The 6,633-nt window shown below is 43.0% G+C and overlaps 1 long non-coding RNA gene across 1 annotated transcript; it reads right to left on the bottom strand.

Moving 5' to 3' along the window:
- Positions 1 to 311: 311 nt before the first annotated feature.
- On the bottom strand, positions 312 to 2,712 carry LOC116233050 (uncharacterized). Its single transcript, XR_004167872.2, has 2 exons — positions 1,120 to 2,712; positions 312 to 487 (listed from the first exon to the last, which is right to left on the bottom strand). It is a non-coding gene; the product is annotated as an uncharacterized LOC116233050 (long non-coding RNA).
- Positions 2,713 to 6,633: the final 3,921 nt, after the last annotated feature.

The raw sequence follows: 6,633 nt of genomic DNA, 5'->3' as shown, positions 1-6,633 counted from the left end.
AAAACCATATGTCTTGGGATATCTGTACTTGGCCTTTCTCTCTATCCAGTGGATAGGGCCTTGAGTTCTCTATTCAGAGTTCCCACAAGGCACAACTGGGACAGAGCTAAGAGCATGAAGCTTTGATAGTGCTGTCACAGAAGAGTGTCAAATTTAGTAAATGCTGCTTCTGACTAGCAGGTGATAGAAAGATGCCTTGGAGTACTACATATGCTGCTGATATTTCTCTCTTCCTATAAGTTCAATTTCTTGCACACAGTGCAATCGAGGCCTGAGTTTTTGAAGGGAAAACAACATACCAAAACAATGACTTCCATTTAAGTCACCAGACCAGATGTTCCAACTCACAGCACAAGCAGGAGAGGGGGGAAGATGAGCGGGCTGGGCAGCATGTTTTGTCAGGTGTTCTGGGCTTGGTTAAGTCTGCCACTCTGCATACTTAGGCAGGCCACTGTAACACGTCCAGCTGAGATTTCTCTACAAGAGTCTGTAAGATTTAATAAAATTCTGTTTGTCCCCTGCCCCAAAATCATCCTTTGCAATTTAGGGTTGCGAAGAAGGCACAAAGACAATTGTGCTTCTGACTGTACTAGGAATTTTATTCACAAATCCTTATGGAGAAATGTGTTTGCCATCCTGACCTTTATTAAGAAAGATAAAATAATTGTAGACAATCTGAATTCTAAATATATATTTCCAGATTTTTCTTTTGAAGTAACAAGATTTTTAAGATCATGTGGATCTTCAGGAATCATCAAATGTGATTAGTGCTGCCCATTCTGACTCTTAACTTTTGTGTTTCTTGATTTTTGTGCATAAAGATGTGGTTTAAACATTTCCACAGAGAGCCAAAGTACATTCCCACACAAAACTACTCACAAGGGGATGGTGAAAAGCCCTGAAGTTCTCATCCCACAATTTCCTTTGTATTTTTTGAAGGCAGTCCTGAGATAGGAAGGTTGTGTCCTGCACTGAGATGGTATGTGTTATTCCAAAAGCAAGTTCTAGAAATGAAATCAAGCCCTGCCCTTCTGATACATCTGCCAGTTTGTAGCAGTATAAAGCACAGCTGCAAAGCCCTGTGGGGTGGCAGTCTGCTTTGCTCCTTTTGTTCCTCACCTTCCTGGGCCAGGCACACACTGGCATCCCTGCCTGCCTGTTATCTCTGCCTGCAAATGGTAGATGTTGCTATGCAACTGTGCACCACCAACAACTGGCTCATTCTAGAATGGAGAATTAACTAAATTAGTTATGATGAAGACAGGATACAGCTGAAGAGCAGAAGGAGTGAAGGAAAAAAAAAAACAAAAAGTGATGCCACAGAACTTTTCATCTCACCCTCTCACTGGCCCCTGCTAAATTAGACTCACAGCCACCTGGAATAGGAGACACTGGAAGAAAACTGACAGGATGTAAAAGTTCAGTTTTCTGTCCTCCTGGGGAATTGTTTCTTCTGCTGCCTCCTTGAGCCACTGTGGCTTGTATGACATCAGGGACTGGAGACTCACCATAGATGGTAAAGAATTTTTCTTCCAATAAGGGCATTTTGTGTTGAGAATGGCCAGATTTCATCCTTTTGTATTGCCTGAGTTCTGCAATCTCAGAATCCAGATTTTAGTGTTTCATGGAAAAGCACTATCAGCTATTAGTCTTGGTATCTTGCATAGTTCATCTAGAGAGACAAGAGCCAAGTGAAAAATATACAACTTTTCCTGAGCATATTCATGTTTTGTTATTAATTCACTGCAAGCATATTTATTCCATCTGTATAATCAATGAATATAAAGATGTTATAATTATGAAATAAACAAGAGAGACAAAGTAGGTTATAATAACAAAAAGAGAATAGATAGAATGCTTACCTGTGTCCTGGGCTCACTGCAAAACTCCAGAGAAGGGATCTCCAGAAGAGATGGTGTGTACAAGCTCTGGAAACAAGGGTGTGTCACCTGGATGCCGTCCGGACTTGCAGATGTGGGATCGGGAAAGTCAAGGTGCAGGCAGAATTGAACTTGGCGAGGGACGTGAAAAACAATAGGAAGACTTTCTACAGGTACAGTGGCCAGAAGAGACAGGCCAAAGCGAGTGTACCTCCTTTGGTAAATGTAAAAGGAGGACTGGCTTCAACAGACGAAGAGAAGGCTGAGGTACTGAATGAGTTCTTTTCCTCGGTCTTCACTGGCGGCCAGGATTCCAGTAATTCTCACATCCATGAGCCCTGCATCCCTAAACCTCTGAGTGGGGACTGGGGTGGTAAATCCCCCCTGCTGTGAGGACAGAGCAGGTCTGAGACCGCATCATGGGACTGAACGTGTACAAGTCTATGGGGCCGGATGGTGTGCATCCCAGGGTTCTGAAGGAGCTGGCTGAGGTGGTTGCCAAGCCACTCTCCATCATATTTGAAAAGTCGTGGCTGTCTGGTGTGGTTCCAGATGACTGGAGGAAGGGTCACGTCACTCCCATTTACAAGAAAGGGAGCAAGGAGGACCCCGGGAACTACAGGCCAGTGAGTCTCACCTCTGTGCCTGGGAAGATCATGGTACAGATCATCCTGGATGACATGCTTGATCACATGAGGAAAGGGTGTGTGATCCATGACAGGCAGCATGGCTTCACCAGAGGAAGGTCATGCTTGACCAATCTGGTGGCCTTTTATGATGGAGTGACGGCATCGGTGGACAAGGGAAAGGCGACCGATGTCATTTACCTGGACTTGAGCAAGGCCTTTGACATGGTCCCCCACCACATCTCCAAATTGGAAGCATGTGGATTTGATGGGTGGACCATTCGATGGATAAGAAACTGGTTGAAAGGCCACAGACAGAGGGTGGTCATCAATGGCTCTATGTCCAGGTGGAAGCCGGTAATGAGTGGTGTCCCCCAGAGATCTGTCTTGGGACTGGTGCTCTTTAACATCTTTATCAATGACATTGATGATGGAATCGAGTGCACCCTCAGCAAGTTTGCTGACAACATGAAGCTGAGTGGTGCGGTCGACACGGTTGAAGGAAGGGATGCCATTCAGAGGGACCTCGAGAGGCTAGAAAGGTGGGCCCAGGTGAACTGGATGAGGTTCAACACGGCAAAGTGCAGAGTTTTGCACTTGGGCCAGAGGAATCCCAGGCATCCCTACAGACTGGAAGGAGTGGTCCTTGAGAGCAGACCTCTGTAGAAGGACGTGGGGGTCTTGATAGATGAAAAACTTAATATGAGCCAGCAGCGTGCCCTTGTGGCTTGGAAGGCAAATGGTATCCTGGGCTCCATCAAAAGAGCAGTGGCCAGCAGGGACAGAGAGGTGATTGTACCTCTCTACTCTGCTCTTGTGAGGCCCCATCTGGAATACGGCGTCCAAGTGTGAAGCCCCCAGTACAAAAAAGACAGGGAGCTGTTGGAGAGGGTTCCAGAGGAGGGCCACAAAGATGATCAGGGGACTGGAGCACCTCCCCTGCAAAGACAGGCTGAGGGAGCTGGGCTTGTTCAGCCTGGAGAAAAGAAGGCTGCGGAGTGACCTCATTGCAGCATTTCAGTACCTAAAGGGAGCCTACAAACAGGAGGGGAATCAACTCTTTGAAAGGGTAGATAACTGCAGAACGAGGGGAAATGGTTTTAAGTTGAGGGAGGGGAGATTCAGGTTGGACGTCAGGGGGAAGTTCTTTGCAGAGAGAGTGGTGAGGTGCTGGAACAGGCTGCCCAGAGAGGTTGTGGATGCCCTGTCCCTGAAAGTGTTCAAGGTCAGATTGGATGGGACCCTGGGCAGCCTGGTCTAGTATTAAATGGGGAGGTTGTTGGCCCTGCATGTGGCAGGGGGGTTGGAGATTCATGATCCTTGAGGTCCCTTCCAACCCTGGCCATTTTGTAATTCTGTGAAATGGGTCTAGGAGAGGTGCAGCCAGGCTTCACCCCCTCTTATGGCTGACTCATTCCTCGCCTCAGGTGATCAATCAGAGGTTCAGGCCATGATTCAGCAGTTCCCATACACCATCTATGTTCCTTGTTCATGAATATTTCAGCAAATAGTCTCATGGGCTAGAAGAGTCCTAGAAAAAGAACATACAAATACTGACAAACATTGCCAGAAGAAATATCTCTGCTATGACTGTGATTCTACCAGGAACACTCCCCAGTCATGGAGCATATGTGTATCCAACTCACTTTTTGTTCTAGTTGTGACAGACCAATATGAATGAGAATTCAAATACTGACTATTCAAACTGGTAAATTTACAGGCCAAAGACTGTTGAAATGAACCTGTGAGTGATTCTAAACAAGCTTAATATAGTTTTCTGCTGTTCAGAATACTGAAAACAAAAGCAGACAGAAGTAAGGAAGGCAATTGCTTTTCAGCAATGCACCTTTACTTGCAGAGGTGATCAGTCCATCCTTTGTTCCTTATATCCCCTGCTCTTAAAAGTCAGTAATAAATGTTACAATATCTTCGTTCACAAATGTATGTTCAGACAACTTGCAGATATGACTCTGGGTTTTATCCAAGCCCCTTTAAAATAACATAGTTAAAGCTCACAGGCTTAATCAGTGATGGAGACCCGTAAGATAGATTTACTACATTATTCATATCTCTGAACTATATTTTTAAAAAAACTAATTGCTTTTATCAGTAGAATATTACATATGTGGGTTTCCTGCACATAAGCCTGAACTCTCTAGAGTGGTGATTAAGTTACAGATCTCTCTTTTGGTTTTGGTGTTGTTAAGAATGCAGCTGACATATCTATAGATGCTATATCGTTACAACGTGCTATCTAATGTGCTATTTCTAATGTGCTATCATCAAGAAAAAATATTCCTTTCCTGTATTTGAAGTTTTCATCTTTTCAATATCTTTATTCATTATAGCACGGCTTTGATGTCATGGATCTGAGAGAAATACTGCGGAAAGGATCAGGAGATATATAAAAGCAGAAGGGAAGCCTGCTCATCATGATCCTTAATGAGCAAAAACCTGAATGTCAGCAAAGCAAATTTGGCATCTCTAAGGATGAGGTCAGACTGCCATCTGGGGGATTTAGGACTGAGATAACTGGCTGACGGGCTGAGAAATTTAGGCTACATGGTGAATCTAAATGGATCCCTTTCAAATAGCAGTAGCCAAAGAATTCACTGCAAGTACCTTGTCTGGTGAGCTTTTTACTGAATAGTTCTGCTTACAAACTCTTTGCAAACCTGTGTACTTGCAGAATTGTTTGAATGGATAATTTTCAACCTACAGCCTGTCCTCAAACTTCCCTTCACTATCATCTATTATTTTAGGTGGTGTGGGTCTAGTAGGTTTGATTGAACTTGCAAAATGGATTAAGACTGTAGGCACAACATTCCTATTGAAGGATTTTTCTGTTATCTCACCTATCCAGGGTAAGAAATTACATCAAAATCAGAAAGCCATTATCAAGGAGTATTTAAAAGCCTGTAATGTGTTTTCTCACATGCAAATAGTAATTTGTCTTTTAAATTCCCCATTAAGAGCATCAGTAGATAACCAATCTGTTTATATAATCAGGGAGACTTAATGTCTGTTAAGATGTGACCAATTTACATCCTGTTGTCATCTGTTCCATTCAGTGAGATTTCACTAATTTTTCTTATTCCTAAAAATAACTCCAGAGGAGAGAAAAGGAGGTTTTGAAGGCTGGCCCCTCTCTTGTTGTTATTCAAAGACAGAAGGAAAAGGAATATCCATAAATGCCTCTTAGAAGACGTATTGCATGCAGAAAGCAAGTGGCTGCATATTGCTGAGTAGGATTACACTCTTACAAGTCCAGGTCTCAGGCACAACAATATGAAAATTGCATGTCTTGTGCCTCCTGAGAGAAATAACAACCTCTAGTTAGAAAAGGGAGACAGGCCAGCTGCCAGCTTTAAGCTCCATGTAATTTCTTTAACTTCATAGTGCCATGGGCTCATTAGATGGGCCAGTGTCACAAGCACTGAGTGTGCCAGTGGGCTAGCAGCTAATCCAATTAGTGTTAGCTGCTTAGTTTCTAAAACTGGATCTGAAATACCGGATGACAGTCTTATTCAGCATTACTATTGGAGCTAGAGTTCTTCTTCAGATCTGCAGACCCACACAGCATGAAAAATAAATTCTCAAAAGGACTGAAGTTGGCAGAGAAAGGGTTTCTCTTCCCACTTTCAAACTGTCTGAACAGAACAGCGTGTGTTCATCGTGCACAGAGAGGGAGATTACTTATAATTTAGCTTGCTAAAATGGCATTTAAAACAAACATTTACAGATGATCCAGTCTGGAAGTACCCATTAAATTGATTTAAAATCATACAGAAATGTTAACCCCCTTTTATGCTACAGTAGTTGTATAGGTTTCAGGAAGAAAATTTGATTTCCTACATTTTTTATTTATGTTACTCTTTCAGGAGTCTGACAGAAGACTGAATTTGCATGGAGTGGAAACAAACTGAATAGCCAGCATAGAAACCCAATCTCATCTCAGAAATGGCAGCATTTTTTTTGTTATAAACCATCCAAATCAAATAGTTACAGGGAGAATATATACCAAGTTCCATAGCATGGATATCAATATCTTGCCTTTGCAGTTTTTTTCCACAGATTCAGGATTATAACATGCCTTTAAAATTTGGGCTGAGTTTTCTTGGTTTTGT

This window comes from Phasianus colchicus, chromosome 2 (genome assembly GCF_987193195.1).
Source record: "Phasianus colchicus chromosome 2, bPhaCol1.hap1.1, whole genome shotgun sequence".
Taxonomy (NCBI): Eukaryota; Metazoa; Chordata; class Aves; order Galliformes; family Phasianidae; genus Phasianus; species Phasianus colchicus.
The sequence above is the reverse complement of the archived record's forward strand: the minus strand, read 5'-3'. Positions and strand labels throughout refer to the sequence as shown.